The sequence below is a fragment of the Numenius arquata genome, chromosome 2 (genome assembly GCF_964106895.1).
Source record: "Numenius arquata chromosome 2, bNumArq3.hap1.1, whole genome shotgun sequence".
Taxonomy (NCBI): Eukaryota; Metazoa; Chordata; class Aves; order Charadriiformes; family Scolopacidae; genus Numenius; species Numenius arquata.
The window spans coordinates 107,147,945-107,160,242 of record NC_133577.1 but is presented as its reverse complement, the minus strand read 5'-3'; the positions used below and the strand labels follow the sequence as shown (position 1 = coordinate 107,160,242).

The window sequence follows — 12,298 nt, the reverse complement described above, 5'->3', positions numbered from 1 at the left end:
GCGCCATGCCAGCTCGGACGGCTCCGTACCCGCTCCATGCAGGGGGCACACGGTGGTCGCCGGGGAGGCCCCGCCGGACGGCACCCACGGCCCCGACAGCCCGCCCCACCGTGTCTAACCGGGACGGCCCCTCCGCCTGCGGCGGGGGCGGGGCCGCGGGGCGGTGCCGCGGCGGCCCCGGTCCGCCACCGTTAGGGGGCGGGCGCGCCGGCTCCGCGCGTTCCTCCGCCTCTGCAGCGGCGGCTCCGCTGGGCTTCCTGCTCCGTCGCCGGCGGGCGGGCCGGGGGCAGCCTGCGCGGCCGCTGAGGGGGGACGCTGCGCGACGTGCCCATACAGCCCAGGTAAGGGCTCGCGTTCTCCGCGGGGCGGCAGGCGCCCGCGATCCTCTCCTCCCATCACCGGGGCGGCCCCTGCTCTTCCCGCCGCCCGTCCCTCTCCTCAGCGCGGGGCAGCCAGCCTGGCGCTGGCCGCCTGCCCTCGCCTCCGCGGCCGGCTTTCCCCCGGCCGGGCGACTTCCCCGGGCCGCCTGGCCCTTCCTCCCCCCCCGTCCGCCCTCCCGCCCGGGAGGTGCCGCCGGGAGGGCTGAGGCGGGACAAGGGCCCCCGGGTGCGGGGCAGAGCCGGGCGGCACCCCCGCCGTCCCGCCGGGCCCCCCGGAGCAAGCGAGCGGCCGGGCGGCGAGCGGGCCGGGGGGGGAGGTCTGTCCTCTTTTCCCCTCCGCCTCCTTCCCTTACTCTTCTCCGCCGGCCGGGGGGGCTCCGGTGGACGTGCTGGGGGCAGGGGAGGGGATGCGTGTGTTTAATTCAAAGCGAAATAGAGCGTTCGGGAGAGCAGGCGTGAGCTGGTGCGGAGGGAGGATGTGCCGCGCATCCAGGTTTGCGGAGAGGTACCTGTGGACGCAGTCGGTGCTCGTTTGGTTTCTAGCCTCCGAGTTGCTGAAGTAGGAAAAAAAATACTGTAATTCCATACTTCTTTTAATTATTATTTTATGGGGTGGGTAAGTGTTACCGTGTCTTAAGTTACGTTTTTGCCCGAGCTGCCGAGGGGCTGTGTAATTCACCCGATCTCTTGGTCTTTCCGCTTTTTCCCCACGCGTGAAAGAGGTTAAGCCGTCACGCAGCGACCCCAGACTTGGGCGGCGATCTCCGCCTCTGCCGGCGGTTCCGTGTGAGGCGGAGCGGGCCCCCGGGGACGCCGCGCAGGTTCGCAGCCCCTGCTGGTTCTTTGCCGACTGGTCCTCTGCTTTTAACAAAGCACTTGTTTAATACTAACAGGAGAATTATTTAGAAGGAAAAAAAAAAAAAAAATGCAAATAGCTGGCTAATGATTGTGCGCAACAGGCTCTTTTTTTTTTTTTTTCTTTAAGCCTACGAAACTAATCAAGGTCTGAATGTCTTCATTAGCGCGTGTTCCTCCCCCAGGGATTCTTTTAAGCATGAAGAAATCTTTTTCATCTGTTGGGTTGCGTAGTTATCTGTGTGTGGTTAAACAAGTTTTGTAGCTTGCTTTAAGCCTGCAGGTAGGCTCTTCACAAGCTAATAGCTTGGTATTGTCGTGTAATGACATCTAATCACTTGGGGATGGAGGAGGCACCTGGTTTGTTGCAGGCCATCGGTTCCATCTCTTTCCACCAGGCCTGACCATTTCACCCAGTAAGAGTGCAGAGTAAATAGTTCCAAAAGTCACCTCACGGTGCTCACAAGTTTGTGTGCAGCCCTAGTGCTTCAGGGAAAACGTGCTCTGCATTTAATGAGAATTCTCAGCGCTTTAAGAAAAGAGTGAAAATAATTGCAAGAGTTTGAGAATTTAGTGGAACTTTGACAAGCTAGTATTCAAAAAGTGAACTTCTGAATGTTTAATTTCCAGCTTTGTTCGGAATATTAGCATACTATATGGGAAAGGGATTTTTTTTTTTTCCTGTAAGATGGTTGAGTACTATGTAAGCTGCAAAAACACCAGTTTACAGATTATTTTGTGGCCTAAACATTAGGTGTCTCTAAAATGAATCCACAGCAGACGCAGAGAACTTGTTCCTTAAGATTTAAGTTGTTTAAAGAGAAGTTGTTATTCAAATAGAACTGGTTCTGGGTTCTGGTTTTTAAACCCACAGTCCCAGGAAGGTCAGAAGGTTGATATGTGATTGTAAGGGCTGCAAGTCTTACCACTTACATCAGCAGTCAGTATCTCCATGAGCCCTAATATAAGTGATATATATGTTCAGTGTTGAGATTTTCACTAAAATCTGCTGAGAAAGTTTAGGATTTAAGGCACAATAATTGTAGACCTGTGTGTTTTCTCTGGCGGTGGCCAGCTGTGCAAGCCCTCTGACAATCATTTCCCTGTCAACAGCACTGAAACTATTGTAATTGTTTCCCAGTTTAGAAGGATCCCTCTGGGAAGTCCCACGCTGATCTGAAGCCAAGACTGTCCATATATTCTCAGGATTAACTTTAGGAAAAATGTAATCTGCAATGGTGTCAGAAATTAAGTTAAGAGTCTTGCAATGAGGCTTTGTGAGATGGCTGAGCAAATCTAACAGCCCGATGCTGCTGTGATTTGCCTCCCACCACTCCTAAAAGTTGTTGTCTGCTAATCTGGCAGAAACTACATTAATTCTCTTTTACTAGGTTAGCTTTCCCTAGCCAGCAAAGTCTTGTGGCCTGGGCTGGAGAAATGGTGAGTGGGACAGGAGCAACGTGGCAGGTGAGCTCACCGATCTCATAAGTTTTCATGCTTATCCAGGCATGAGGCTCAGTGTCAACATGAAAGACCGGTGATGAGGAAATAACTTTAAACTGGTATTACTGCTTGAAATCTCATTTCTTAGCACCAGAATTTTCAACTCGAATGGATGTTAAAGCATCTGTAACCTATAAATAGGTGCTCCTGGCTTCCTGCTTCATCTAAAATGCTATGTCTAATCATGAATCCAAGTATAGCCTCCTCGTGCTTTTCTTAATGGTATATGTGTCCTGAGAGGATTTAGGGATTATTTTTTTTCTTAAGAAGAAAAAAAATATTTTTTTTGATAACCTGTAGTTCTAATTCTGCTCTTTAATTTGTTTGCATCTGCCTGCATCTCAGTGTTACCCGTACATTTCAAAAGCTTATTCCTATCCAGTAGTCCAAGTCATTGATGACAAGTAAATACTATTTTACCCAGGCTTTCTGAAATCTAGTCAAACTTAAGTTTTTAAAGGGCTTAGCAATAGTTACTCTTTTGGAATTCTTCAACTATTTTTGCTCTCCATCTACATATTTCTGTGATACAAAAATAGTTTGTATTTTCCAGCTCTTGTTGGAGGTCAGTGCCAAGAGGATACGGGAGAGACTTTGTGGGAGAGGGGAGAAGCTCTGGAAGACTTATCAGGACAGAGAGAGCTGCTGGAGTAAACTCTGCGTTTAATGTGCAGTGCTGTTGAGTCAGTTTCAATGGCAGAAAGTTGCACAATGTGCATGGTAGCTCTCATGAGAGTCCAGTTAAAATCTTAATTTAAAACATCAAAATAGATGACGTTTACAGTCTCCCTTCTATTCATAAGACTTGCTTTTCTTCTTTTGACTGGCTGACTTTCTTCCCTTCTCCCATCCTTTCTCCAGTTTTCTTCTATTTGAGGAGAAAGTAAGCATTTCCTAGTAGCAAAGCCTTTTTCCTTTATCTCTTTTGGTATCACCAGTTAATTGAGTCGTCATTTCACAGACATTTAAGCTGGTGTAAGCTAGTACTGCCGCTGCCAGAAAGCTGCTGACTGGCTCCCAGACACTTCTGCTTTTGGATCAGCCCAGATATTCTTGCAAGTACCAGGTGAGGTGGTTGAGGGAGCTGCCATGGCTGTTTGCCTGTTGGTCAGCTGAACATCAGCGACAACTCAATAGTTTTGGAACTGCATTTGAGTCGCAGGAAAGGGTTTATTGCAGGAATTTCGGTAATAATTAGTGATTTTCTCTTAGGATAGCATGATCCAGAGAGGCATGGCATCAGGAGTTGTTACATTATATAGTGTTTACATATCAACGTCTTCACGTCGGCTGTGTATAGAATCTTGGTGGTAAGCTCACCGTGGTAAGCACCTTTCGGTCGCTGAGGGATGCCATTCCTCAAATCAGTTTACGTGTACTTAGCGTGGCAAATTTCTCCATAGGTGATGACAGGCAGTAACTTGCTGTCCCATGTAGCTTTGATTTTTCCCACCTGTGATGATCCTTAGATTTTAAAATCTCAAAGGGTAGAAGATGTCTGTGTTGGATTTTAGTTAGTGGGTTGTGTACCAATTGACTAAAGTATACAAAGTGTGTATATATATATATATATATACACTGCTATATATGCATATATATATATGCCTTGCTCTGACATGCTCTGGGCAATCCTGCTTCGGCAGGGGAGTTGGACTAGATGATCTTTATGGTCCCTTCCAACTCTAAAAATTCAGTGAAATTCAGTGAAATACACACATAAAAATATGAAAAGAATATATTGACCCCTAGAATTTATTTTTTTTTGCCATGAAATTAATTCTTCTTAGGCATGGCTTATGTGTTTGGTGCTGGTTGCTGGAAGATTGCACCCGGCCATGAGGTAGGTTATGGATCTTTGTTCTAATCTCTTCAAGCTTAGAAACCAGTCTAGAAACTGCAGGTGTTGTTGCTGTCTCTTTGTGTCTTCAGTTGGAAGTGAGTCACTCTAGAGCTGTTAAGGATCACGCGACTGACTGATTTCCTCTCCGTTTCTCCCCATCTTCCACCTCATGGTTCACAAGCAGTGGCCTGTCTGGCGCTAGTATGGACCAGTAGCAATGACTTGCCAGTGCCACAGGAGCATTGGGATTCTGAGTGCATCACGCAGCATGGAAGTTATTAGTCACTGGCAGCAGTCTCATATCGGCATGGGAGATGATTGGATGAGAAGGCGCCCTGTGGTGGAGCAGGGGTTTCTGTACCCCATTGAGCAAGAGGAGGGACAGATGCCAACAGTGCTCTGACCAGTTGTCGCCTGGGAGCACTTTGCATACCCCAGCTTCCCCGTGAGATCAACTTGCTGCTGAGCAAACATTGAAACTCCTCTCCGCTATGCAGTCTCAGATCATGCTGAGCTTTGGTTAAAGAAGCTTAAATGCTTGGAAGTATGGGCGGGTTTTTTTGGTGGGTTTTTTTTTTTTTTTTTTTTTTTCAGCATCATGTGGTGATGTCCCTTGCTGCTGTTGGCACCCTCGATCCTCCCTGCCTTGCAGGGTGTGTAGGAGCTCTGTGCCTCGCCGTGTCGGTAGCCTTGGTGTGCAGCTCTGTGATGAGGTTGGTGTGGTGGTCTGTGCAGTAAGTGAATCTCACTCATAAGATGATGACCTCATTCTGACATCTTAAAGCCTACCATCTAGAGTCTGGTTGTGCTTGGGGAGGAGAATAGTGCAGAGGAACAGATTGGTCTTCCAGCAGTAAACTTGGAAGAGGAAGCATTTGTAACGCTCCTTTCCTGTTCTGTTTGCTTGCTTGACATTCAGAATGGGCCCCAGTGCGAAGTGATGTGCCGTAACAATAGCCTCAAATAAATTTCTGCTGTGGTCCTGTGTGCTTATATTGTCATATTAATTATATGTATGTTAATTGTTCTTCAGACCCATAATCTTTTTGTACGGTAGTTCCATTGAGATTGCTGTGTGGGGCTGGATAAGATGCATGGTAGTGATGCATTATTCTGATAACAGGCTTGGTATTTTTCGATTGATACGAAGATGTGAAAGCTGTTGTACATTTGAAATGTCTACTGGGTTCTGGCAACACCTTATTTCAAGTGAGACCTGGTGATTTTATAGATAAATAAGTTGCAGAGCTTTACTTACTCCTTCCTGTTGTGGAAAGACTGAACAGACTTTGCCGTCTTACAAAATCAAGGTGGTAATTTGTTTCTTGAAAAACACAACCGAGAACAAATCAGTGGGTTTGAACTTTTGAACAGGTGGTAATTGCAGCAGTGCTTGAGTTTCAAAATAGTTTGTTCATCATTTGACAGAAGAAAATGTTAAACCTTGCTCTTTTAAATCTCTATTGTGAGATTCATGTACTTCTCTGTGAAGGTGGAAAGCAAGTGGGTGAATGAGGTTCAGCAATTTGGCCTTGAGGATTTTATCTATCTGAATTTCTCAACGTGATTTTAACCAACCCTATGAAATACAGGGCTAAGAACAGGTACCTCAGTGGCAACAGTACAGTTTACTTTTATTGTGTATAAATAGTATGGATTTTAGGGACAGTAAATTAAATCCCATTTTTAAATATATGGACCAGTAAATTTTGTGTAATATTTGAGAATAGTCTTCAGAGTACGGATGGGATTGGGTGCCTATGAGGTTTGATTTTTTTGTTTGGTTTTTTTTTTTTTTGTGGGTTTTTTGGTGGTGGTTGTTGTTTTACTTGCAAAAGGAATGTGGATTGAGTTTCGTTCTCAGTGGGTAGAATGCCTTAGTGCTCAGGCTTGCCAGGATTCAGGAGAATTTTTCTGTGTTTGAGATTCACCTTAGGCAACACACAAACTAGTCAAAGTACTGGATTGATGCCACGAGCAAAAGCTTGTCTGGTCAGTGATTTGACAAGTCATTTGGGAACTCTGGCTTTGCACATTGGGGATTAAAACACCCTAACATAATGCTGCTTCTCATGTGTATTTCCTTTCTTAGAAGTGAAACCACATAGCAGTATTTGCAGCATAGGACCTGCAATGGTAGCTGAACTATCTATTTTTAATTTTGGAATAAATTTAGCAAGTGAAATCCAGACTTATTTGGATTTCATTTGCAGTTGATAGAAGTTAAATAAAATCTTGCTTTAACACGCAAATACTTTGAGTCTAATTCAGTGTAGTCAGAATACCAAGCTGAATCTTGCACATATCTGGAAAAATACAATTCAGGTGATACCGTTTTTGTAAGAAATTTATTAATTATACTTCATGGTAGTATTTGTCTTAAAGGAGGAAAAAACCCCATATCTGTGAGTCTGTAAGTGGTTCTGTGTGGACATATCTTTTGCCTATGTGGAGTTCTGCCATAACCACAAGGAATTCTTGTGAATATAGGAGTGCCTGTAGGGAGAAACTACTTGGGTCACAGCCTCTGTCATCAGAAGACACAAATGGTGCATCATCATACAATAAAATTGAGCTACAGTAGTGAGGTTTTTTAAGATATAATTCTTTTGTCTGTGTGCCCTTCACCAGTTTCAAATTAAATGAATTTTGTAAACATGGTGGAAAAACTATGTGTAGTCTAGCAGAAGGATAAGCCATCATCTGGGTGAGGAAACACGTCTTGTATTTGAATAAAATTATCATATTAGAAGCTTAGATTCCTACTCAAATTTAGTCATGGAATGATTTCAATTGTCTCAGCTGTTTGGTCCATAGCATGTTATCCAGGTTGGCACAACCACTGGTTTAAAACCAGAGCTCGTATAAGAATATCTAATGCTATCCCTGACACATCTAATCCACTGTGTAATTTTGAGTAGAAAACCACTACGGATCTGAAGTGCTTGAAAACGACAGACTGAAATTATCTATTAACAGAGGCTGGATTAAAGAAAATGTTGTTTCACTGTTTGCGTTTTACCAGGTGAAAAAGGTAAAAGATGAATGAAAGAAAAAAAAAAGAGAAGGTAAAATGGCTTTTTTTTTTGAGCTGTTTTCTGACAGGAAAAAAAAAAAATCTATCTGCTAATCACTGAGGAAGGCTGTTTGTACTGCAAAAAATAAACATTGTCCTAATCTACTTATGACTCAGAAATAAAAATAAAAGCTCAAGCCTTTTCTTTTTTACCCTCCCCTGTTAGCACTAAGTAATTTTGAATGCTTATCTAATTCTAGTACAGTGTGCTTAGTACGCTATTCATATTAACAGATAGTAAATACAGATAAAAACAGGTATAGCATTATTTGACCATTTTTGAAAGTATACAAACTTTTAAATCTTGTTTGGGGGCAAAAATTTCCCTCTGAATTTAACTTAAAGCATATCAGGCTGATACAGATTTAGTACTATGTATCTCGGTACAGATTTACATACAATAATGTGGAAATATGAGGTTAATATTGAAGGGGACACTAACTCACACCTTTTAGACTACTTACCTTAAGAAAACCTGTCTTTCGTATTTTTCTAGACTTTTATGATGATTTACAGCTGCCTTTGGTATTTCTTGTTTATCCTTGTAGCTAGACAGTTGGTTTTCTTCAGTGTTATAGCTACAAATAGATAAGCAGCAACAAGTGGATATTGAGAACAGTCCATCTCAACATCTTTTAAGACAATTTTAAAGTTACACCTTGAAGGTAAGAGACAAAATGTCTGTTCCTTACTTCTCTCTTTGCTTTAACAGTTCCTTGCAAAGCAAACCTGATTCTTTTAGCCCTTAGTTATTGTATTTAGGTCATGTAATTTTTATCTAGATTCTTCCATTTGGGGATTATGCTTTTAAGATAGACTTAGGAAAAAAACCTACATATGAGTCTCAGTTAAAGGTCTAGATAGCAGATAGAGCAGAGTAATTTTTGTTTGTTCAGGCAGAGCAGAATAGCTGCTTTTAGTTTCACGCGTAGCCGTGCTATTGGTGCAGTTCCCAATGAGCAGTTACGCTTTTGCAGCGGCACCATGTTGTTGACCCCAGTATTAGAGCGCTGCTGTAATCTCTCAGATCCTGTTCTTCGTTACTGCTGCCGGTTTTGCCGCACTGGATGTCTGTTTGGAAGTGTATTACTTTCTGTTTCATTAAATATTGTTGTTGATTTTGGGACCTTTTTCTAATCTACTAAGGTCAGAATTCACAACTGTCTTGACCTTCTAAATTCTTGCCTCTTTTCTTTGCTTCGTTTTGCGTGCCTGTTTCCTAAGTACAATCTATGCACGCTATTAAATTGCTAATGAAAATACTATTATCCTGGGAAGGAAGTAGACTAATCTGCATGTTTCATTATTAGCCATAAAAACAAACGTTTATTACAGTCGTGTTTGAAAACCCCTTATAAACAGAAGTACGTTGCAAATGGCCAAAGCTGTCGTGCTCGGTGAGGAGGGCAGAGGCTGTGCCCGGGTGATGTGTGCCCTATGTCGTGTTGTCCCACGGCACCGTCCCACACCACAAGAGTGTTGAGCAAGGCTGGTAAAGACTGACCGAACTGAACTGCATTCACCTTTGGACTGAAATCGTGACTTCGTTCCGTGTTGCGTGAGTGCGGCTGTATTAATAACAACTGACTGTGTGTTTGTGTTTATCAATTAATTTACTCGCCTCAATAGAATTTCCTCTTGTGCCTTGATTCTGGGAAGTGAACTTGCTTGGTGACCATCATAGCTAAGACATGAAAGTGGAAAGAACTCAATCCTGGCACATTAGAAACTTTTTCTCTTCTAATAAAACATGATGATGATTTGCTTGGCAGGATTATGGACTCATAGTTGTGCTAAATGAGGCTTTTATTATAAACTTCCTGGGTGAAGTACGTGGCAGGGTTCTCTCAAGAGACACAGGTCACTTCTAAAAGCTGACTGAAGCTAGTTTTGGTATGTATCACAATATGTGCAGTAGCTATGTGGACGTATGTACTAAATTTGTCAGATTTGTGTTGAGTCTGTCATCCTCACACAAGTTAGTAAGTGGAGCAGAGTGGGGGAAAGCCCTTTTCTCTCTTCCTTTTTTTTTGTTGTAAGCTGCTGTTTTCTAGTTTTCTTCTACTTCAGTTATGTCACCCTATGTATAGCATTTTGGGCTGTCATCGGGATTGCTTGGAATGGCTCTGGCACTGGAAATCACAACATCTGGAAATTGCCCATGCTTTGGGACAAAATACAATGCACAAGGATGGGTGGAGTGAAAAAAGAAAGAAAGAAACCAGTAACCTCAGCTCCCAACTGTCTTTCCACATACCCACTCCCTAGGAGTTTGCATCCAGAATAAATAGCTCTTTTCTGCATGGACAGACACTCAACTCCAAGCAGGGAACTGGACAATGACGTGCCAGCGTTCAGAAAGGATTTATAACCTGTAACTTCTTGCCTTCTCTGGTTCAGTGAGCTCTGTACCTTTTCCTTCCTATTCCTGAGGGAACGAGCAACCCCTGCACTGGACTGTGCTGAAAGAGCAATTTCTGAACTTGTTAATACAGCAGCACCAGCTTCTGGCTTGTCTTGATGATTTTCTCTTACTTTTGTTGTTGAGTCCCTCATGTTCTGTCAGTTCAAAGAGAACTTTCCACATGAGTTTAACAAAGCATTCCCTTTTTCTTTGTTTTCTACTACTCGGTATTTCGCAGCTTTACATACTGGAATTTTACCATCTCGCTGGACCACCATGTCTGGCTGGTGGAACTCGGCTGAAGGTTAGCATCATCGAAGCCTTATAAGAAAAATATCCACCAGCTACTGACTCTACCGGCCTGTAGACCATAATCTCTTTGTAGTTTTCTGCTCTTTATTCAGGATGTGGGTATGGCTTCCTGTAAGTTGAGAGGTCTGAAAGTCTTGCCACTGATTGTTCTCCTGAGTGCCGGCTCCTGCGAACTGGCGATGACAGGCAGCAGGGTTCAGAAAGCTCTTTGACAGATGTGGTTGTTGCTGGGAGAAGACATGTCCACATCTTTCGCACTGAGTGAGATCATAGGAAAAGGAGAGCATACTCCTCCAGCCTCATGAAGAATTGCACAAGATGCCTTTGACAAGTAGGAATATTGGAAGTTTAATAGAATAGCTGAAATTCACGGTGATATTCATCTTGTGAACGAATGCGTGTGCCATGTGCAGATATTTGACTATGCTGATTGTAACTGGAATTTGTCTGATTTAAAACACCTTTACTGCTGTCTGTGATAGATGAAAACCTGCAATTTGCTGCACCTCCTTTCAGTGGGCCACCCTGGAGAGTAACAACTTGCTTTCTTTTGATGTAGAGGAAGACCAGCATCTGAAGGCACTGGTTTTAGGTTTTTTCTGTGGATTGCTTCTTGCTTCAAGACACTTGATGCTGCATGTTAGGGATTTTTTGGTTCCTTTCTGCTGCCTAAGCTTTAGACCTTGACTGATAATCCTCTTAAGTTCTGCACTAAGAAAACAATCTGAAGAAAAAGAAAATCCATGTTTCACCGTCACAGAATATAGTGTTTCCCAAAACCAGCCATTTTACTTTGTGACTTGTAGATGTTGATCACTGCCATTGCCTGTTTCGTGGTGCTCTCCTTGGCCTTTGCCTCGTCTGTATAGACTTGTGCTGTTATCTTCAGGGGCTGCCTATAGACCCTGCCACAAGCTGCACCTCCTGCCTCAGACTCTGACTAGTAAGTGATAAATGTGAGCCTTGTTTTTACTGCCTGATGGAGATAAATTATGTTAATATAGTAATAAAGTGGTTATTTATATAACTGGACATTCATAAGTCAAGAAGATACTTTGGTTGTAATTCTGCTGTCCCTGCTTAATGGAATCTTATGTCAAATAGGAGAAAAATAGTCTTTGGGGTTTTTTAGCCCATTCTTAAAGGAATCTTGTTGCTACTGTTTTTGTGCATCTGAGCCTGAGCAAGCTCAGTTGTCCTGTGTTATTTGTTTTTAAATGATCCTAAAATACACACTCTTAAAAATTCCAAATCCATTTTTATATCACTTCCGTAATTCTAGTTTTGAGGTCTAATATGAAAGATGTGGAGTAATGGCCTATAAGCATTCATAAGGGCTCATGGGCTGACCTATTTTATTCCTGTTCTGTCTTGAATTAAAAACTATTCTAAGATAATGCTGTATAGGGAAAGGACTTGGCGTTCGTAAATTATTCTGTTGCAGCTGGAAAATGCTATAATTTTTAATTTTTCTAATTCAAAAACATTCAAACTTAAAATGCATCTTCTCTGTTGTCTATTTGTTGATTGCAGCAAATGATGATTACTGGGACGGGTGGATGGGGCTCTTGGGATAAAGGCATTCAGCAGTCAAAGTGGGATTGTGTGATTGTTTCGCTTAGTTTCTGCTTTTTGGTTTTGTTCATATTCTTGCTTTCATGTTTTGAATTCATTATGTGTTTTTGTTTATAGTAAAACAAAAAGAAGAAATTTTTTTTTTTCCAGTGCTGACTTAAAACAAGCTCGTGGTTGTTCAGACTACAGATGGTGTTTATTTTAATGTTGATATATTTCTGGAGGTGGGGAGGAGAGAGAAAAGAGCTTAGAATAATTCTGTTCACAGACTTTGAAACAAAATGAGTTTATTTGCACTGGCAGATTCTTTTTGCCTTTTTATAAGACAGATAAAAACTAGCCTTTCACTGAAA

The 12,298-nt window shown here is 42.8% G+C and overlaps 1 protein-coding gene across 1 annotated transcript in view; it reads left to right on the top strand.

The window, feature by feature from the left end:
• The first annotated feature begins 215 nt into the window (after nt 1-215).
• Nucleotides 216-12,298, top strand: part of FAM3C (FAM3 metabolism regulating signaling molecule C) — a 30,072-nt gene continuing 17,989 nt past the window's right edge. Inside the window, exon 1 of the mRNA XM_074166699.1 lies at nt 216-341. The gene's annotated coding sequence lies outside the window, so the exon portion shown is untranslated. The remainder of the gene's footprint in view (nt 342-12,298) is intronic.